The 23,487-nt window shown below is 35.4% G+C and overlaps 1 protein-coding gene across 8 annotated transcripts in view; it reads left to right on the top strand.

The window, feature by feature from the left end:
• ST18 (ST18 C2H2C-type zinc finger transcription factor) overlaps window positions 1-23,487 on the top strand; it is a 171,294-nt gene that overhangs the window by 59,347 nt on the left and 88,460 nt on the right. The window contains exon 1 of one of the 8 annotated variants that reach the window (XM_069854095.1): window positions 9,119-9,228. The exons of 2 other annotated variants lie outside the window; for them this stretch is intronic. The gene's annotated coding sequence lies outside the window, so the exon portion shown is untranslated. Of the gene's footprint in view, window positions 1-9,118; window positions 9,229-14,009; window positions 14,132-23,487 lie in introns of those variants that run through there. 5 more of the 8 variants (XM_069854100.1, XM_069854097.1, XM_069854096.1 and 2 more) reach the window with 5 other exon arrangements.

Here is a 23,487-nt window from a genome sequence, read left to right as displayed (position 1 = left end):
CAAAGTGCAAAGCTTAACATTTTTCCACATTTCTAAAATGTATCAACTGCAAAATGTTGTGCTAGATCAAAATTAAAACCACATGAAGTGAAATATCAACATCATGCTCAAAAGAACTAAGTTCTCAAGACACAACCTTAATTTAAAGAAGTGAAATTGCAAGTAGTCATGCAGAGCAGTATTCTCCTCCTCTCCTTGGAAATGCACAGCTCTTATGGAAAGGCAGTAGCCCCTCTATAGTTAGAGTTGCAATCAACTTCCATTATAAAGCCCTAGTTTAGACCCCTGTAACTTTGGCTTGAAAAACTGGAATGCAAATTGCCATATTTTCTCCAAAAGAAAGAAGAATAGATGAGGATTTTTTTTTGTTTATTTGGTGAGGTGGGAGGATTTGATTTTATTTTTATCTTTTTTTTTTGTGAGAAATCTAGGAAAAAATGTTTAACAATTACAGAATTTAAGTCACTAAGAAAAAATTAGCATGCACTAAAATTGACATTGTTTTATTTGCTACTGTATCTGCCCTTATTAGTTGAAGTTATTTACAAATAATTTAGCAAAACAGGCCCATTGTCTTTTCTCTGTTAGGAGGGATGAGCTAAAGTTTTCTCCTGGGTATGACAGTGAGAATATTTTGCTGGTGACTTGAATGGACATAGGATTAGGCAATCTGATATACTTTTTTCAAAAGTAATTCACATCTGGTGGTGAAGTATAAAGCACATGTTGATCTACCTGGAGTTTTTGCGTAAGTGTTTAGTTTCTGGAGCTCTCCACATATTTTTTGCTTAAATTTCCCACAGAGAGGGAATGATTGAGTATTAAACAGACTTTTAGGCTGCTTTTAGAAAGACCAGACGAAAACACATAGTTACTGAGGGCTACTGACTGCAATCTAGAGATTGCCTAATGACACTGTGGTGAACACTAGCCACTCCCAGCACTCAGCCTTATTTATCATGCTTGGCTCATTTCCTAGAATTAGGTCCAGAATAGCCTCTGGGCATATAGGCTGTCAAACAAACTGTGTAAGAAAAGATAGCAAGCATAGTCCATGGAATCATACTTCCCTTTTTTTTTCAGATAGTTGTTATCCCATTTTTGGATCTAAGAATTTTATATTCTTTGTGATTAAAGACCTGGCATTCTTGCAGAACTCATTTATCCCCCAAAGAAAAAAAGAAATAAAAAAAAAAGGAGCTTACAACTCTCTCTTACTTTTGTGCAAACTATTTAGAAAACATTAGTAGTACTATTTCCATTATTTCAATTGATCTCTTCAGTGTTAGAAAGAAAAAGGTTTTTCTTCCCTGAACCTGAACTGTATTATGCATAAAAAGTTGTCTATGTGTATTTATGCATCTATAAAAAACAGGCATTTGTGTATAGATACCTGAAACTGGAGAATATTTTGTATATATCTATTTATAGGGGGTTGGGCAGCACAAAGTTTGTGGTACACTGTGTATAATATTACATATTGCAATTATTTAAAGCATTAGTATTTTTATTTATTTTTTTTAAAAAAGCTGGCAAGCTGCATCAGACTGTAAATTTAGTTCAAATTGCCATCAAATACACACACAATGTTGCACACACAGGTGAATCTGACTAGGTTCTCTCCATACAATACTTAATATGTTCATGTGAGATTACTGCATATCTCATGGTACCACTTGAGCCTGAACATAATATAGTAAAGCTATGCAAAGCTTATCAAAACTCTTGCAATATTATTAAAACAATTATACTATAATTTTGGAGATTTAAAAAAACAACAAAATATTACAAGGTTTAAAAATAAAATAGAAATAAATGTACTAGAAATTTGGTTGTTCTGAACAAATCAGACTGTTTTCAGTAGGATACATATATAAAATAAACCCTACAAATTTAGGAGCAGCAAGAAAAATATTAATTCTGTGCCAAAATACTTGAGAATGAAAGAAGGAGAGATATGCCAATATTTTCTCTGTGTATATCCACACAAGAAATCTTAAAAACCTCTTTTTTTTTTTAACTGTCTGTTTCATCATCATAATTAGTGTTCAGACTCATTTGAATTTTGCTTTGCCATTCAAACTTCTTTAAGACCAGGTACACCAAGTTCACTGTTTTTATAATGTTATTAGAGTTTTCCTTACATGTGCCACGCATAAGCAGGAGAAGAGAAAAGAAAATTATATGCATGATTTCCCGGAAGGAAGCAGCTGTCAGGAGTCAGGTAAGACATTGGTGGCAAGAGGTGTTGAGTTTTGTATGTGCTGCTAAGAGAGCAGCAGAATAGGTTACCTAGACCCTTTCCCAAGACATGGCTACCAGAATAAAAAAGCTGTGAAGAACTGCAGCTGGAATCCTCGGGAGATCTAAGGACAAGAACTTAGGCTGAAAGGCAGATGTTCAGTAGATGAATATTTACTTGTTGACTTCTTTAATCTAGTAAACTGTGGTACTTGAGTAAAAGGAACAAAGACAGAAGCTTGCCTTCTGACAAGACCAAATCAGAGAAGGGATGTTTCTCAAAGGGAACCTGGAAAGTTCCTAGTTGGAGGACCATAGATGAGCTTCAGTGAAAAGGCTGTAAGAAAAGATATGAAGACAATGGAGGGAAAGATATAGTCATCATAGTTCTGGACATTTATACCACTATCTTGAATTTTGTACTTCTCAGGACTACATGAGCAGTGACATAAGTAAGCTTTGTGTTAAGATTTCAAAGATCCATTTGCTATATTGGAAAGAAATGCTTACTAAGCCACTTTCCATCACTTATCAGCTGTCTTGCCTAACTGGGGAGGTCTTAGTTGACTATCAGCCTGACCTCAGTGCTGGAGAATATTATGGAGAAGATCATCTTGAGTGCCATCATGAGGCATGAACAGGACAACAAAGATGGGTGTACATTTTGCTGGGTAAAAAACTAGCTGGATGTCTGAGTCCAGAGAGTTGTGGTGAACGGAGTTAAATCTACTTGTCAGCTGGTCACAACTGGTGTTCCTCAGGGCTTATTGCTGGGACCAGTTCTGTTTAGTATCTTTAATAATGATATGGATTAAGAGATTGAGTGCACCCTTGGTAAATTTGCATATGACACCAAGTTGGGTGGAAGTGTTGATCTGTTTGAGGGAAGGAAGAAATCTGGAGAGGTTGGATCAATGGACTAGTGCCAGCTGTCTTGGTTTCCACAAAGCTAAGTGTTGGGATCTGCACTTGGGCCACAACAAACTCATGCAATGCTACAGGCTTGGAGAAAAGTGGCTAGAAGTCAGTCCAGTGGAAAAGGATCTGTGGACATCGGTCAAAAGCCAGCTGAGTATGAGCCAGCAGTGTGCCAACTAGACCAAGAAGGCCAACAGCATCTTGGCTTGTATCTGGAGAACAGGCCTTATGAAGAGTGGCTGAGGGAATTTGGGTTGTTTATTCTGGAGAAAAGGAGGCTGAAGGGAGACCTTATTGCTCTCTACAACTATATGAAAGGAAGTTGTAGCGAGGCAGGTGTTGTTCTCCCAAATAACAAGCAATAGGTCAGAAAGAAATGGCCTCAAATTGCACCAGGGGAGGTTTAGATTGGATATTAAGAAATATTACTTCATGGAAATGGTTGTTAAGCATTCCTTAGCAAGGGAAATGGTTGAGTTCCCATCCCTGGAGGTATTTAAAAGACATTTCGATGTTATGCTTAGGGACATGGATTAGTGGTAGACTTGGCAGTGCTAAGTTAAGAACTGGACTTAAAGGTCTTTTCCAACATAAATGATTCTCTGATTCTGTGCTTCTATGAATGATTTTCCAAAACAAGATTTAGTTTGATGCTACAAATATTCATGATGAAGTTTTCAGAGGCTAACACTGGAGATGTTAGAGGTTCCACCCCTACTTATAACATCAGTTGTGATGGTGTGTAAAAGGTAGGAATGGCACATACAGACAAAAACACATAAAATATGTAGCAATCAGATCAATAATTTAGAAGGCAGAAGTTCCTTAAATTAAGCAGGACCTAAAGACAATAATTTTGCTTTTTCAGTTAAAATGTATAACAACTTGAAAACTACTAAATTCTGATCATGATTTGACATTGTGACTCAGAAGAATTTTTCTGGCTGCTCAGCTGTCTGAATTGCAAATAAACATCCAGTAGTATCCATGACAGAAAGTTTCTTACCACAATAGCAATATAGTTATTGTTCTTTTATTTATGCATTTAATAATACAATGATTAGGATAAAGACGTGTTTGAGGGCTTTTTTAAATTAGCAGCAAGAGCTGAGAGTATTTTTTATTCTTAATATTTAACCTTACTATGGGAATTTTTTGAAAGGCTTAATTCATATTTGACATCACCTACACCTAATTTTCAGTGCTTATTAAATAACTGCTTTGGATTACTTATTATGGTTATGTATTAAAGTAAATATGACTGAGAAGAGAAAAATATTTTCATTTCCTGGTTTTAATTCAGCCTGAGTTGCATAAAATTTGAACTCAAACCAGCAATATTCTAATCTCCCGTTCAGTGAGGTACAATCCCAACAACAAAACCCAATTAGGATGATTTTTTTTATGTTCTTTAAATGAAGAGTTTTCCAGAGTTACTTGAGTATTTTTTTAGAACATCTAAAAAAACTGGGTTTGTGCCTGTATTAAGTGGCTTTTAGAGCTCACCTGAAATGTCTGTTTCCACCTTTCAGTAGTAGAATCTATTGGCAGGAAAGGAGTACTCAAAAATTTCTTTGCTTTCTCCAGGGTACTGTTAAGTAAACATTTAAGAAAGAGGGTGGCTAGAGACAAGATGAAGTCTTTCTGTTACTTCAGTACACAGTATTTCGTAGAAATATATTTTATAGAAATTTCATAGAATATTTCATGCTGAAAACTGTAACACTCCCTTGAGTCACTACATAATTTTATTTGGATAATCATTCCCTTGTTAATATTAAGTCATATATGTTTTCTTCTTCATCCTTTTTATTCCTATAAATTGACACTTTTGAAGTAATATGTTGTACAAACATGGTTAGCTCATTTTTGAAATGTCGTTTAAAGCTAAATGCTTAATGACTTGTAGTTTTTCTGCTATTTATATATTTGGCAGTTCTTCTCAGCATGAGCCTGCTCACATAATTCACTCCAGGCTGATTTATTATTTTTATCACACCAGGTGCTACACAGGTTTGATGACTTTGGTAACTTTTTGTTTATAAAGAACTCTGCACTTGATGCTTGATGATGCCAACACATGCACTGAATTTCTTGGCACAAGTAGAGACCTCATTCTTTTATCACTTTAAGAAGAATCAAGCTTCGCCTCCCATGTTGCTTGTTATCCAGTCCGTCTCATGTAATCTTGATTTTTTCGATACCTCTTCATTTACAGAATATTTGGTTATGATTCTGCTGAGCTAGTAGCTGTTCTTAGAAACAGAAATAGAGTTGTTAAATTGACGTTTCTTTCTGTTATTATTTTCACTGTTCAATTTTCCTCTCACAGGGTCTCTTAAGCATCTCTGTTTTGTTCAAGAGGCATGTCATAAACAAGTTTTGTCTTTTTAAAAGAGAATATCACTTGGCAATATGTAGGAATAGAGAGTATGTTTATTTCTGCAGAGGAATGAAAAATTTCTTTTTTTTTTCTGTAGCAGTCCCTTCTTCTGTGAACATAAGATAAATTCAGGAGAATGCACTGAAAATTTTAGTGCCACTTAGTACAACATTAATATTATTAATATAAAGTTCTTTGGGTTTTTTTTAAGTTTCCCCTGAACATGAATAGCATCCGAATAACTGCTATACAGTCTACAAGAAAGGTTTCTCTGGCAGTCTTTGGTGTGGTCTATCTGGTATATTACAACTATTACTTTACAACTTTGTTTATGCTCTTTGAAGAGTATTTTATTTATTGATAGAAGCCTATATAAAGTTTTGTACCACTGCATATTGCAATGTGCATTTATTGCATTTGCGTTTCTGCAACAAGTCATCACTATCATATTAGATTTCAGGTTTGCCTAAGTGAGCAGTTTGAGGGATAATTTAACCCTTTATTTATCCTTTTCTTGTTGTTCTTGTAAACTTCGAACCTCCTATTGCTTACAAGTTCAAAATAGTATGACTGTTGCATCTTAAACTTTTGCTAAGTTTGATGCACTTTCTAAATACACTTTTTTCCTAAATTAATTCTCAACACAAATAATCCAATCTTTGCCAGTTTCTCATTACTTACTGGATTATAAACCATGTGAAAAACAAAGTTGTGTGAACTTACTTCGGACTGATTTAATAAGAAAGACTTTTTTACTTATGTGTCTCATTGAAATGTAAGAAATAGCTTCTAACCCTATTTTTTTTGGCAAACATTTTAATATGCATGGTAGTACAACTATATAGATAAGAAGCAGACAGGAAAAGCTAATCTGTGTCTACAAATTTTACTTATTTCCTCATCTGATGTTCTTCCCATGACATGAGAGGATCTGGATACTTTTACTAAAGGTGCTGTACCTTTGAGATAAATGAGGCTGTTCACAACCCAGGACTATACCTAACACTGGAAAATATAAAGACAGTGACTTAAATGCCAGTCTCACTCTATAATCAATTAGGGCCATGTAGAGCAGATCTCACACACACATGTGCACACACACAAAAAAAAAAAGAAAAAAAGAAAAAGAAATCTAGGAAAAAAGCTCCATCTGGTTCAGGAGACAGTGGCCAGTCCCATAAATAACACAAGCTGTCAGGAAAACATCACTTCTATAGTCCTCTGTGTGTTGGCTTTCTCTCCAGCTACAGATCCGCTACAGGGAGTCTCAGAGCTTTGTACGGGCTTGAACTACTTACTTCCAGCTCAACATAACAGACACATTAATGAGTTATTTAAAAATTAGTGAACTGAAGAATGAAATGTACAGAAGTAAAGAATGTGAGCATACAGAGTTCTAGAGTCCTACTGCATGCATACAGAGAAACACACTGCACCACCACCTACAACAACAACAAGAAAGTCCAAGTTTTCATTTTGATTGTGCTTTTCTGAAACAGGAAAATAAAACTCATCAGTACCATTGTATTTGGAAAACTGCAAATTCCATGCCAGTGTGAGGTAAAGATGAATAGTAATCTGTATTTTACATTTGTTTATATTTCAAATTCTACTGTTGGTAGTTGGCAATACTAAAGACAGAAAAGAAATACTTATGGGATTTATTTGGTTAAACCAGTCATACATTATTTTCATATTCAAAAGATCTTTTTCATAGTGGGAAGGGATATATCATTCTGTACTAAACATTTATAGTCTACTAACATCTGTTACTGGGTCAGAAGGTGAGAATGCTGGGTGCTGTACAAGCACATGACAGATAAATAATAGTTCTGGAACTTTAGAATATTGGTGCAGAACTGAAATGTGTCAGCATTTTTTTTTCAGATGGAAGTTTTAGCTTTGTAAAAATTGACCACTGGAAATGTCAACACAGAACACAAGCAACACTGAGGTGGTGTTGAGCCCTACCAAAACAGGAGGAGGATCCACAGTCCTGGCACTGCCTTTGGAGCTTCCTGTCACTTGCTTCAAGTCTTGTCTCATCATCCTAATTTTCCTCTGATGGATGTAATGCCACTTGATGCCTCCTCTTGCGTTCAAGGTGTGTGGGCTCCAAGAAGAGAAGTGAAAATTAATTTCAGTAATCTCATTAATTCTAAAGAATTCTTTCATGAGAGGGGTAGCAAGCTTCCTTTGTCCAGTACTGTGCTAAATATCTATCTTACATGATGAAGCTACCACTTCCCAGAGTGTTTTGTCAGTTTTAGTTAAACACCCTCCCCTCTACTGCAGAGGGAGACAAAGGATTCTCCATTTTTCTAAGATTTTCCTGGTGGAAAAGAACAGTACTTATATTTCTTAGTTAAATATTCAGGTCATAGCTGAACTTTATTTCTAAGGAATAAAATGTTTACTCACGTGCCCAAAATGTTAAAGTGTGAAAGTTGTAGCATGAACAGGGCAAAGAGAGGCAGTGGATATTTTGTTTGCTTAGAGGTAAAATGGTGATCACCACTCCTTCCTGTTAATCTGTTGCAGATAAAAAGCAAATTGCTGCATTTATTTCCTCTCCATGGTTTGCATTTAGAAGATGACACACAGAAAATTCACTTTGAACTATTTCCTTAAAGCCACATGATAAAACCCTAGAGAGAAATTTGCAGCCTGAAGAGAGCCTTGTGCTTAGGTTTGATAGTGACAGATAGCAGTGGTAACACAGTACTTCATGCCCCAAACTTAGAGACCATTATGTGTGCAACTCACAGTGAGACCACAGCAGAATAAAGCTTCCCTCAGCCCCACCCAGAAGTGTGGCTGCCTTTGTAATTTTAATTGGTCTGTGTTTGTGGAGTGGGGCCTCTATTTACTTATGGCTTGGGGCTTGTGTTTACCAAGCCTGGTGGAGGCCAAGTGTCATATCACTGAAGCTTAGTTCCTGCAAGCTCTCCTGCTATATCTTGAGGCACTTTTCTTTTCAGTATCTATGCCTGTCTAATTCACAAGCTTCTGTGAAACAAGCACAGGAGGGTACAAGGCCTACAGGGAGGAATTACACCTAATTACTCAAATAATTGCTAGGCTGTTGCCTTCTTAGTCACTGAAAATAATTTCCAGGTCCCTGGCTTTTATAGATAGTCTTCTAGAGGCAGGAGGACACAGCCCCCTTTTTAACTCAGCCCATTCACTCACAAAATCAGAACACTCGAGCCTGCAAAATTAATAAGCACCACTTCCATTACATATATTTTAGGTTGTTGTTGCCGTGGCGATAAAGTCAGGGACATTGAATCTCCTCTGTTGAGCCATTGTTATCATCCCTGGCCATCTGCTGCAGAGGAGTGATATTCCATCTCATTTGCATGATGACTGATATATGGGAGGTTTGGAAGGACATATGCCACAGCAATCATGTGATGAAAATTAAAGTGAAAGTTTTGGGCCCAGAGCCGAAAAAAATCTGTGTATGCGCATGAGGCTGTTGATGTGCAAATGTGAATCATATTGAGAAGGTTTGAATAGGGAGGTGTGACGTAAAGAGGGGACACAAACGCAGGTGCTTATCTCTAGGCAGTCAAAGGCACTGGATGTCATATCATGGGAACTACCTTTCAAAGACACAGCTTTAGTGCACAGTTCAGCACACAAGGGAGGAGAAACATATAAGTTTTGGAAACAAAAATAAAGTAAGTTTAACAACTTTTTCACACTATTCTGAACACATTGATGTTTAAGGAACTTGTACTGTTAGTAACTTTCTGTCTTTTCTATTGTTGGTGCTTTTATTTTGCAAAAAGCAAAAAATCCTTTCCATATATCAATGCTGAAAGCTTGAGAGATTTGTATTAAGAAGTTTGAGGGGCTTTAATCCATGTTTAAAATGCTCTCTGCAAACTTTTCTTTTTGTTTAAATGACACTAATGCTGTTTCTTCCACAATGTATGCTTGGTCATTATCTTAAATGCTATTTTGGACCTCAGCTAAAAAATAGCTACTTGTAACTGCTTTGAGAAAGCTTTCTGAAGAAAATGTCATGGTGTAATTGCATTTATACTGCCTCAGTAAAGCCTTTGTTCATATACATTTTAGAATTGTGCAAATTTGCAGCTCTAGCTATTTGATTTGAGGAAATGATCACAAGGATACTTTTCCTCTCATTTTTGAAAAGTTACTGAACTTAAATACTACTGCAGAAAAAAAGAGAGGAGAAAAAAACTGAGATGAGAGAGGGAGACAGTGGTGCCAGTGTATTTGTAGGAACTGTTCGATATATGCAGATTCACTTGCAGTTATGTTACACACCAGAGCTTTCTCATGGTGTTTTAGAATGCTTTAAAATAAAGCGCAATGTTTTTTAAAATTGAGATTGTTAGTAAATATAATTTATAGCATTATTCTAAAGGAAAAAGCGTCTATCAAAGTGTGACATTTCAGTCTTTAGGATTATTTGGGATTCAGAGAATGAATTGAGAGCTTCTGATTAAAAGGGTAATACTGTACTTTAGAATGAATGTCTGTGTCAGGAAAACCTTTAGAAAATTAAACGACGGTAATATGAGGCAATGCTGAAGAATGAAATGGACCTTGTGGGACAACATTTTGCAGGAGGATGATTTTTATGAAAAAGTATTTGATATGAGAGAAAGTCTGTTTAACACTCTAACAGCAATAGCTTCCTCTCTTTGACTTTCTTTTGTCTTTAACAAAGCACTTAGTTCAGATGTTTGTCTTCCTTCATATGTAAATAGCACAACAATATTCTGCAAGGTGCTGTGAATTTTTCATTTAATAGATTATAAAAGGACAAATCCAAGATTTTATCCTTAAATTAGATGGGGTGAACTTTGTCATTGATGGGTCTTTTTAGGATTCAAAATGGCCATTTATTATCTCTTCTGTCAATTAAATTAGTTAAGTTAATTGCATAGATGTGTCTTTGGTGCAATGGTTTTGTAATTTGAGGGGTAAATTACAGCATTTGTAAGCAAAGATTTCTCTGAGACAATAATATATTTCTGTTATAAGATTGCTATCAGGTAATCCAGATTCAGAATGAAGAATTTCTAAATATAGGCTTAACCTCCTAACTTCCGAGTTTGGAACAATTTATTTTTACTTGTAAATAGCATCTATGTATTATAGTACTTTCATGCCTGCAGGCTAAGATTACCAGTCTTCCTTTTTTTTTCCTCCTCCTTCTAAATACTCAATTACTCAATGGTAATTATTATTATGTGGTCTTCTTGGCTTACTGCATTATTAGATTAATATAGATTTCTTGTGCCAAATTAGCGGAAATCACTGTTATACACAACAACGAATCACTTTTTTTTTTAAGTTTTATTTACTTTGTTAAATAACAGGAAGACTTTGACGTCATGAGGTTTTATTCTTGAGACTTTTAATATAAAATGCCTTTGATAGCAGAGTGGGAGAGGGCATATTTTTGTTTTGCTTTTTATCTTGTCGCTTTCTAATAAGTAGAAACTTTGGTTACATTGCAGTTTAGTTCACATGAAAATATGTAAGTAGAGACCTTTGTGAATTAAATTACAGTTAAAGTCTCTGGTTATTGTTTCAGAGTATTGTAGCTGATATAAGGAAAACGAAAATGAAAGAAAAGGAGCTGTCCAGGGTACTGCAGCTGATTAATATTTCCTGTTTCTTTACATAAAAAAATTGTTTACTGAAGTGTTCACAAACCTGAAATGATTTGATACTGTTTCCCTCCCACCTCAAAACTAGATAAACTTTATATTGAAGTTAGCTATAAAAGATTATCTGTATGAAAAACTTGTCTAAAGATCATGTCATGTTTCTGTGAACAGCAAATACACTCTCCTATCAAAACACTGACACAAATTGTTAATTAAAACCAAATTTTTAAGTGAAGGCTTTTGTCAAGGTTACAGAAAATAAAACTTTCCCAGTCTAAATTAATCTTTCAGTGTAATGGTTTCTATGGTAGTGCCATAATGTAAACAAAACAAATAAATGAAAAAAAACCCCAGATCCCAATCTTACATTAGTTGATTGCTTTTGAAATGAATTCTTGTCCTTATGTGACCTGAAATGTGTGCTTACAAAGCTATAGAAATCCTAACGATCATATTTGTTTGATATGAAATGAAAAAAAATAGTTAAATTGAAAGTTTAACATCATGAAATTCAAAATCCCAAGCGGTATATAAACATTAAAAGAAACTTTGGACTGCTAATCCTAGGAAATGAGTTTTATGGATTGAATTCAACAAGGCTTCAGAAATGGTTCCATCTGCTGCCTAGCAGCTGGTGAAAGGATAAATTTAATTCATTAATTCATTTGGAAAAAAGGATCCAAGTAGTAAAGACTTCATTGCTCGTAATGCACATAGGTGGAAATCAAAACGGAAATTAGGTCCAGTTGATCATCTTTGATAATGAGGAACATTTTCTTTGCTATTGTTATAGTGATCTTGATAAGGCAGTTTACAGTTTATGTTGTTAACCAATATTTTTATGTATAAAAACTTAAGAACTGTTCAGAAAGCATAATTCCTGGAGGAACATCCCTATGTTGGGAGTTACAGATCATGTTGGTTTAAAAAGCTGAACTATTTCGCTGAAACAATATTGCTGTTTTCCTATGAATATTTGCAACTTCTTTCCTATTAAGTTAGTTTAAGAATAGAAAATGAGATCCCATTAGAATTTTAAAATAAACATTCACAGTTACGTCGCTATAAAAAAATCCAGATTTAGGATGTCAGATGTAAAGAGTTCAGTACTCTCCTTTACTTTTCTATTAGAGTCACAAGCTTCATCTTTTCTTTCCTGTCATCACCATTTTCTTTTCATAATAAGTGATAAGAACGAGTAAGTGGCAAAAATATAAATTAAGGACCGAGGAAAGGCAATATTGAAATATCCATAGTTAAAACTTTAAAATGGCAAAGTTAATGGGACAAATGGTTCAATAATAACTTGACATTTAAGTTCTAGTCATAAAGTTATCTAAATTATTACAACATCCACATAGAGATTTTTTCATAAAGTGGTTGCCTCTACTTCTTTTAATTCAAATCATAAGCAGGGAGCACAAAATTATCAGAGGCTTTTGAATCATGAGATTGTCAAGTGGAAAGCACTTTTTTTTACCTTACACCTGTCACACAGGTAAACATGCACACCACTGCTTGTTGAGGGATGGACAAGACTTATGAACCCGTTATACTAAAATGAGTTAAATATTTGCCAATATCTATTTTCAATGTTTCTGCTTGAGATGGTGATTTCATGAATGATATTTGGCTTTTCCCGTTTCCTCTGTAGCCCATAGCTCACTGTGGTGGGTTAGTTGGATTTACTATAAAGGTTCTGTTCGCACCCTGTGGGTTGGGTTAAGAATTAGGATTTATGCATTTACTTCTACTGTTGCATTGTTTATACAGCTTTGGTTTAGTTTTGATCCCTTTTTTTTTTGCCTTTGAGGCTCTTCCACAGTGTCAGCTGCTGACTGATAGTAGGAGAACGGCCTCGTGGTGTGAATGAAAGGGACCTAGCGGTTGGTAAACAGAGATAAGGAATAAATAGAGCACAGGCAAAAGGAGATAGTTCTGTGGGAGCCCAGATTGCTGCCAGTCTGTTCAAGTGAGATGCAGTGCCTGTCCTTTTCCCAGATTAAATTAGTGTGCGAAATCTCCAGTGACCTCCTCCCCTTCTCCCCATACTCTTTAGCCAAGCTGAACAGCCTCTGCTGTAAAGTATTCATTTTATCCAGGGACAAGTTGGACAATAGAACTCTCCCTGTTACTTATGGACAGCTGTTGTGATTCATAGGGCTTTTCAACATTTCATTTTTCATAAGAGTTAAAAGGGTTTTACCTTGTAACTGACGAGAGGTTAGAAATGCAAAGATGCCAGCCCTGAGGTTGCCTGTAGTAAGGAAACTAATAAATAAATATCACCCCTCCACACACACATATCCCCCCCTAATGTGTGCAAGGTTGTGTATTTCGTTAGGGCTGTTCTTATTATAAAGGGGTTTAATTGTGATAACATGATTACACTGAAGCATGAACTGCATGGAAAAATTAACAAGGAGAGACACAGGGGTATGCAGGGCTCCCAAGGTTCCCTAAATTAAAGGTGGACAGTGCAAACCTAGTGAGTGCCTTTTTCCCTTCTTTGCCCTTGGTTTTGCTTACATCTCCTATCACTTTATTACCTGCAAATAACTCCCAGGAAAGAGTAAACCCTCATGAGATACCTCTGTGGTCCCGTATTTTTTTTTAGTGATTTACTGCAAATATATTCAGCATTTTGACTGATTAAATAGACCTTCGGCAACCTTGAGGGTCACTGTGTAGAGTATGTACATAGAAAATGCATCAGCCCATTGTACCCTGGCAGCTAATGAGATTGGTCGTTAAGTAAATGACACAAAGCCTACAAAAAAAGCTTAGCAGCTCACTAGAGTATCACAGAGTGTCCCTGCACACCACACAACGACACAAACAGTGGACTAACCTAGCCCACCCCTGCTTTATTCTACATCACTGCTTCCCTGATGTCAGCGTGAGAGGCAGAACAAAGGCTAAAAGGCACACGGTAAGTCAGTCTGACAATTATGCCCTAGGGAGAAAGTAGAGCAAATCTTAGCCTAACCATGGGGTTGAAAGTCCGTTTCTCGACAAGTAGGTCATAATGAAGGGATTTTTTTCCCCCCTGTCACTTCATGAAGGGGAGAAAAATGTCTCTGGAATGAAGGTTGGGTTTGTTTCTTGTTTGTTTCCTTTTCTCTTTCTCTCTGTTATGCCAGTTTACAAAAGTTTCTGGAATTCCGAAAGTAAAGTGAAACAGTTTGTTTTGTGAACTAGATATTGTAATTATAGTGTAATGAAAGAAATATTTTTTGTAAGAACTGCCACACAATAAGCACTGCTTCAGATATACATTAATGTCTGATGAACTTTACAGACAGAAAGTTTCTTTTTACTTCTCTGTTAAAATCTGCTGCAAATGTTTTATGTATATGAATACACCTTTCAATCCACTACCAATCTACTTACAACCGCAAATACCTTGTACAGTTTTTACAGCTATGCAGATATGAATGATTTTTTTACTATAATTTTGCTGAGTTTTTTTTAAAACTAATTTTTATATGATGCCTCTCTTACTGTTGTCTTTTATGTGGGCTGAAATTAGAGTTGAGTATTTGCTGTTAGACAGTTACATAGTCATTACTTATTTTCTGTGCACAGAAGCAAATATTCAGCTGATATCTTAGAATAGCAGGTGCCTGCCTGTGTATCCAGTGATAAAATCTTTTCTAGCAATGTTTCAGTTTACTATCTCAGGGCCCTTTATTTTGCTGAAAAATGGCAACAGGAAGTTGCCAGAAAGTCTTGTTTGCATTGCTAAAATGTTTCTGTCTGCTTTGCACTTTGGAGGCTCAGGGGATGTTAGGTTCAAAACAACATATTATTGCAAGATGCCTGTGTGAATTGAGTAATGTTTCTCCTCCCCTCTACCCCAGACCACTGAAAACCATATGTTTTAAGAATGCTTTCTCAAATACAGACAGTTAAAGAATTGTGGTATAGAAATTAGCTTGCAATACAGTGGAGTTTTTTTTTCTTTTATTTTGGTAGAATTATTTCATTTGATAAAATGTTTGTGATATGTGATGTGTATTTATATGTGCCAGGATAACCTGTTCACTTAAAACTCTTCATAGGTCATAGAAGTCAGTTCACTATATGTCGCTTTCCCAGGGATATGTTTTTAACTGTATAGACAATAGAAACATCGTCCTAATTTATAGAAATGAAGATACAATTTGATATTTTAATATATATATTTGGTGATGCCTTGCAAAGTTATATATACATATATATGAATCCATACATGCGTAGTTATATAAAAAGTGTACACACGCAAAAAAACTTTGTTCACCTATATAGTACCCCAGTTAATTGAAACTATAAATAAAAGTTATATATGCTTTTGGATTTCCCAATATTTCCAACTTAAGAAATTCAATGAGGAAGGAAACAAACTCAAGCAAAATTTTGTATTTAATTTTATTTTCCATGTTTTTAAGGTGTGTGCATCTCAGCAATGTTTTCTTTATGTTACCTCAAAAAATATGAGACGTTCAGGCATCAGAAAACAAGTTTCTTTCTCAGTTAAGTCTTATAATTCAGACGTAATTGCTAGATCAGCAGAGATTTAGTAAGATAAAGTATTATTATACAATTTTGCTTTGAAATTTGTTAATTAATGTAATTTTTCAGTTCATTTTAACGGGTAAGATTTGAGGATATGTTATGTTCAGGTACATTACCACAGCTTTTAAAAATGAGTATAACCGTTTCACACGGTCATCATGCTGTTTATGTACCAATGTGAATGAGAGTAAGGAGTATTTGACATTTCAGTATTCACCACATTAATGAAAAAATTTAGCTGCCCTTTATCCTGTTAAAGTAAAGAGTGATTTCATAGGGGTAATGCACATGCAGCAGTGGTACAAAAATCATACTGCTAGTTTAATCTGACAGGTTGAGCCATAGTAAGTTTCAGTAGTTTTTCATAACTTAGTGTTTGGTTTTTTTTTTCATCTCTGTCATGTCTTTACTACACCTAGGAGAAAATGCGATGAAAACTTCAATTGTGATAATTAAAGTTGTTCATCTGATCTCCCTGTCAAACTGCGTAGCACACCAGATTTTTCTAGACCACTTTTCAATAGATCTTTTGGATCTTAAAATCCAATATGAGGCCTTTGCACATATATATATGTACTCCGTTCCAGAGGACACCAGTTGTGCATACAGAACAACTTATAGCATTACACAGCTGATTTGAATAATTCTAATTAATTTCTTTGCATGCTTATAGATTTTCAAGCCCGTAATCCCAAAATATGTGATATTTCTGATAAGCAACTATCTCCAAGGTCAGTCACAAACAATGCTCCTAAAGGCCTAGCTCTGTCACTCCAAAACATGGTGAATTACATGCAGAGTAAACTTCATATTCTGCTACATACATATCTATTTGGAGGATCTAGACCAAAATCCATACACTAATTAAGTCCTTAATTTTGGAAGTATACATATATTACTGGGACTGTGTCACTTTTACTTTCTGTGCATATAGTTGTGGATTATTAAAAACTACGCAAGCAGAATCAGTGGTTCTGCATTTTAATTATCTTGAATCACTTCATAGTAAAGATACTGTTTAATTACCAATATAAAAGATTGCCTTCTTCAACTATTTTTAAGACTTATATAGAATCACTTTGGATCTCATCGGTGTTCATGGAAGACTTCTAATAATACTAGCAAGTTTTGTCTTTCTAAAAGACAGATTCCTGTTTAAAAACATTTAGAAGTAAAAGTTACTTTATAATGAAAATGGGGCTTAAGTTCTTAGGTAAGTTAGCACTTATAAAAGAATGATCACTTGGATTATTACACTGAGGTGAGGTCTATGGCTCAGCTCAATACAATACAGCAGATGTGCAAGCGTTTTGAAAATGAGAGGTTTATTGATTTGCTTAAAAGGTTCAGGTAACATTTGCTTGCTCATTTTTCAGGTTGGGCTTCATATGTGAACTTTTCCCTCCATTAAGGAACTTTGGTTAAAAGGACCTTGCTTTTCACTTAAAGACATGTATTTGAACTCTACCCTGTTTGATTTAAGAAAAATGCTTTAAAACTTTTCCAAAACATCATGTCATGTGAGCATTACAGTTCTCAATTTCTTCTTAACAGTGTTTTTCAGGTGATGGTAGGAGTAGCTGGATCAGTTCTCTAAATCTCAGGAAAAAAATTGACAACTTCTGTGCCCATCCCCCTCAACTTAGAGCACATGTACAGCAGCTGGATTGACATAACAAAGTAGTGATGGCTCCGAAGGCACCATTATGGACTATCAGGTCAATAATCCTTAGGCTAAGAAGGATTTACATGATACAGAGCAATGGCTCTGTCATTTCCGAAGTAAAAGTCCACTTTTTAATAAGCATCAAAATACCATTTTGCACTCTTCACATCAGAGATATGGTAGCTGAAAAAAAAACCCAACACAAGTATATTCTTCAAATAAAAGTCCACATTTAACTGTTTGAATAAAATAAATGTTAAAATAATGTAGGTAGTTAGAGTATCCTGAACTGAGACTTTTTCGACAGTATACTTCTTACCATTTCAAATATTTTCTTCCTTGTTATATCAGAAGAGCTTAGGATATTTCCATCATGTTTACAACAGCATTTTTATGATGTGGTCCAGATAGAGACTGGGCTTAGGGGACCTCCTGCTTGTTTTGTTTAATTTTTCTACTGTGAGATTTTATCCTACTTCAGGCAGAAATTTGACACAATCTAACATGTACAATCTAAATCTTGTTACAAATTAAGTTTGAAAGTAAGGAGAGAGGTCATAGAAATCCAAGGCTGTGATTTTTGTATTAATTTATTTTTATATATAATTCTATTCTTTGTGATTATAAAAAAAAATCTAAAAAAATCTAAAAAAAAAAAAACATTCAATAAATTTCTGACTTCTGAGGAATGAATAGTTTCTTTGCTAACAATGCAGTTAACTCAACCTTCATACAAGATACAGAAAGTCACCAAATACTAAACAGAAAGAACCATCACAGTGATACAAATGACTGGACTAAGTACAGAACATTTTCACTGTATCTCGTAACATTTTATAAAATTAAACACCATTTTGACCTATGGATCTAATATCTAATGGGAATCATCCTATATATTAGCATTAGACATTTAGTGAACAAAGTGCAACTGAACATATAAATCACTTGAAATAACATTGACACTTGGTCAAAAGAGATATACATTTAAGGCCCAAGTGTGTGATCAAGCTACTTTATAGAAGCCTTCCCATATTTTTGTGAGAAACAGCACTGTATATGAAAAGGGTTAAAAAAAATGCATTCTGTTGCATCTGCTTACTAAATCCCTTACTTTAGTAGAAATTCAAATTTTGTAAAGATTATTCGTTTTATTGATGCATATAATTATAATCACAAGCCATCTGCTGATTTGGCAGGCATGGTTAAAATTCTCTAACTCTCATAACCTTTCAAGTACAGTGCCCTTGGGACTCTATTTCACTTTTATATTTTGGAAAACATGTAGGGACAAACAAGAGAGGTCATCTGCAGAAAGTCAGACCTGTAAAGCATTAAAGAATAAAGATCATGATGACTACTCCTGTTTTAATAGCGAAGAAAGTATCTCCTATTTTATTTCTGACTTCAGGAAAGATTATGCCGGTTTCCACCACGCACATAGGGAATCTGAATTTTTTGTAGGGATTAAATCTCTCTCCTAGCACTCCTGGGATATGGGTTCCAAGTCTAAACTAAAAGAACAAATATTGTTCAGTTTAGTCGTTACAGGTGAATTCAACATCTTTGGCCTTGGCCTTAATTTTTCTCTTTCTGCATTTCCCATGAAATATCTATTTGAAATGTTTTAACTAATGCCTCTCCACCCCACCCCCCTTTTTTTTTCTTTTGGAACTTTATCATACTGAGTTTCACAGAGACACAGCTACCACGCATTTACCTTTTTCTCATGAAAATCAAAAGGATATTTTAACTTTGAGGGATACATACAATAAGCCATAGAAGTGGCTAAAGTGACTAGTATTCTTTGCCCTAGACCTTTAGAAATGCATGCCTGTATTTATATTAGCCTACCACTGAGTGGTGATTACTCACAGTTACAAATATCTGGGCTTTGTGCCTATGAGAAGTCTTGCTCTCCATTTTCTTGTGTACTTCACCGTGTTTAGCCAAGGTAGTTCATACTTGACAGTACTTGAAAATTCTTCCTTTTTTCGTTGTTGTTACATGCAATGTTACTTTGCTTCTTCTAGTAGAAAACATTCACAATGGAAAAAAAATCTGGGAGATTTTGCCATAATACAAAACCAGTCACATTCCACCAAGTTGTAGGAAGTTATCAATGCTCAGAGTTAGGGAAAAGGGTATTTTGGAGAGAAACACATGAAGGCAAAAGGACTTGGTGGAAAATGGGATAGTCCAGTGACTTCCTGATATTAGCAGAAGGCAAAGAAAGCACCGCTCAACAGAACTGCCTTGCTTAATATTGTATTGACACGTATCTTGCAGGAACAAAAGATGCAATTCTCATTTCTGTTTAATTAGTGTATTTGAAGGACTGTATGCAGCATGCATGCTGCTTTACTCCTTTTAGAGGTTTTATTCTCACCCCACACCCTCATTATGACAAGCAGGAGGGAAATGCACATGTTTGAAAGTGTCTTCACAGCTGAAACTAGGGAAACAGGCCGAGAGTAGCTCTGGTTTATTTCACAACCAATTAAGTATGACATCTGTTGAAACTCAGGAAATAAGTCTCCCTTCCCCCGTTCATATACTTACTTAAGCTGCCAGTCTTTTGTTTGGACATGGTGAATTTTACTCATAAGACTTTTTTTCTTCAGAGTAAGGACACAAAATAAAGAAAATAAGGCATTTTTTTTTTAATTTTTTTTTAAACTAGATTTCACTGAGGGCATGTGAAAAATCCCTATTTGACACTATAAAAAAAAGTAAATGATTGTGTCAATAATTCTTTGCTTAAATGGTTACCTTACATGTTGGAAAGAAAGGCATGTTTGTGGCAGTCCATGTAGGCATATTGATATTTTTCTTTTTTTAAATCTGGCTCTTGTTGCTGGCTCCCAAAATCCAGCAAAAGTTACTAGAATGAATTTGAACTTCAGTTTCTTTAATTTTACAGTTTTAAACTTGGCATTGAACAGGAAATACAAATAGAACAGGGTATGAGGCATGTATGGTTAAAATGAACCAAAAAAAATATTAAATGCAGAGACACTGTCATTGGTGACATCAGATTTCTCAAATGTAGAATAGATCATAATAAGTCAAGGAAGAAACACACATACTCTTAAGTTAGCAAACTTAGACTAAAGAAAACAACTGTATTCAGTATAAGATAATAACAGTTCAAACTGAGAGACTTCTCATTTCTCAGATCTCAATCCACATAACGAGCTTACTTATGAGGAAAACTTTTAGTCCTCCATAAAATATTGTCCAATCCAAATATTAAAAAGATGGTATTTCAGTTTGTACCAACTGTTGGAGATCAGTTTCCCTCTGTTGTACTTAGAATTTGATTTCCTTAATTTTTTTTTTTATATACACAAAGAGAAATACTTGCCGTATTATGCTGACCTTTTGCATTCCTTGTCTCTTGACACTGTATTCTTCCATCACCCTGAAGCCACACTCCTTATATCAAAGCTGTGGCTCACTCTCCTTTTCTTTAATTTAAATCATCCGCTAGGGCTCTCTTTTATTTGTTCATCAGTTTTGTTTCATTTGCCCATTCTTTCCTGTAAGGACTGGCACTGCCTTCACTCCTGGAGGATGGTTCCCTGCTTTGCCTCTTGCTTTTTCACTTCTGTTTTAAAATACAGCTCAGAGCCATATAACATATGTATTATTTAAGCTGTAAGATGCTTCTTGATGATTGCCATTTGTTCTTTGGTTAGGTATCCTCTGGTGAAATGTCCATGTGTGCAGTGGATGTGCCTAGACCCAAGCCAGTCACCCAGATGCCTCTTAGAGTCAGTGGAAAGAGATATTTCTTGGATGCAATTCACCTCACTCTGAAGTAGATGTATAAGTAAAATGTACTACACATCCATCAATGACAGAAATGCCTGCAGGTTGCCTACAGGCTACCAAGAAACTATTGGAAGTCACCAGTTACTACCTCAGAAATGTATACTGTATTATTTCAGGCATTTTAAGTTAGGTAGGTGAATCCTGTCTTTCCTGTCCAGCCTACAAACTGGACTTGATTTTTTTCTTTTTTCTTGTCTGCGTATAAACTTCCTATTTTTCACAATATCATACATGACAGTAATATGAATCGTATGACGTACCTTTTATGAAGATTTCTCTTGCATGTACAAAGCATTGATGATATTTGGTGGTGCTCCGATATTAATGGAGAGCAGTATAACAACACCGAATATTGCTGTGCAGGTCAGAGGACCAAATTTTGTCCCTGAAATGTGATATTTACAGAAGAGAAGAGGGCAATTCCCTGCTTTATTCTTAGAAGTCATTGTATTTCCTTTCAGAAGAAATTATTTTCTCAAAACTAGTTCTTGAAAAATAAGAATAAACGAGCTGTAAAGATTTAACAATATCCATTAATTTTAAAATACAGTAGAGTTTTCTAAATTTAACCAGTTGGATTTTTTTAAACACTGCTAATAGAAGTCTTTCCAGACTTAGTTCCATGTTTTCTTTCCCTTATTAGTAACTACTTGGAGTCCATGGGCACTTTTAGGGGTGCCTCTGTGGTTTTTCTATCTCTTCAGACTCTCGAGACTTTCTCAAGCTCTGCAGTAATAGAAGGATAGATTAGGTGACGGTTTTGCACTGCTTCTGAGGGTGATTATAGCGATTCAATATTTCTCACACTATCATAAAAGCTACAAGCAAGTTTTCTGCTCAAAATTTCAGTTGCTGTGCATATTTTGCGTACATTTAAATTATTTTTTGCCGTGTTTAAAGGGATTTGTTGACACTAATTTTGATTTTTAGAGGATTATTTGTCATACCCATACCTTTAGCACATAAATGTGGGGGTTTTAAACAATTCTTCATCCTCTAAAGCTCTAGGGACAGGTTCACAAAGTTACCTCAGGTTGAGGCAAAGTGATTAAATAGTGTTTATAAGTGGGCAACTCAGAATTCTGTCAGGAGCGAAAGTTGGATGGAGCTCCACTAAGCTGTGCAAGCCCTTACAAACTGTATGGTCTCTGTGGAACAGCATGTGGCTACACATTACTTTAATCTATACATTGGGATGCACAGATCGGCCTTGGAAGAAGGGAGCCATAAGTAGGCCTCTGGCAGTCCTTTTCCTCTTCATATGATTTCCCTGAAGGGAGGGCAGCCGCAGAAGTAGACTGTTGTAAGATTAGCTCAGCTTGGGATAATTTCATAACAATGAGTTTTACAGAGTGTTAGAAACTATATGTCTCCAGTAGCACTTCCACAGACAAAACCAATGTCAATGAAAATCATGCCCAAAATTGTGGGCATGTAAAGTTCATTATGGCATAAATAGACACCAGTTCAATAAACATAAAATTTTAGACTGATTTGATGTTTATCCCGAAAAGATTAACCCGCTTATATCAAATATTGTCAGACTTTTCTTCCCACAGTCAACATTTTAGTGGTTGTCATTAAAAAGTGTCTTAAATATGCCTAACTCATTTTGAATATCATGTGAGAAAAAATAGCTTTAGCCCTGAATTCTTTGGGCGTGGTGTTATTTATAGCAACAGCATTAGTAATATCACTTATTTTTATTGTTATTAATGTTAATGATGTACTGCTATTTTGTGATCACACGGAATAATGCTGTAATAGTGCAGAAATGCAAGTTGCTTTCAGTCAGTGAGCACCAGCTTTCAAAAAGCAAGTGCAGCATTGAGGATACCATTCAAGTCGTAGTGCTTATTTCCATATATATTTGTGGGGTTTTAGTATTTGTTTGTAGTTACATGATGATCCCTGTCTTTTAGATTTAGAAGTTGCATGGTTATTTTGATGTTTCAAAAGTAAAGAGGTAAAGTTTTTTAAGTTACCACTGGATGGGATATATCATGATTTTTGGCCCTAAATTTTTCAGAAACACCGTTTGGTATGTCTCTTCCCACGTGAACCTCCGAGAGCAATCCCCACAGTAGGATTATCATCAACCTAACTGACTCATTAGAGAAAACACCTTCTACCATCCCACCTGCCTCAGTGTACAGATTGAAGCCTACTTCTAATAGAGAGCCAGTAAGCCATGTTACTGACAGAGTTCAAGTTAAGTGGCTTGCATCCCA

This window comes from Phaenicophaeus curvirostris, chromosome 3 (assembly GCF_032191515.1).
Source record: "Phaenicophaeus curvirostris isolate KB17595 chromosome 3, BPBGC_Pcur_1.0, whole genome shotgun sequence".
NCBI lineage: Eukaryota > Metazoa > Chordata > Aves > Cuculiformes > Cuculidae > Phaenicophaeus > Phaenicophaeus curvirostris.
The sequence above is the reverse complement of the archived record's forward strand: the minus strand, read 5'-3'. Positions and strand labels throughout refer to the sequence as shown.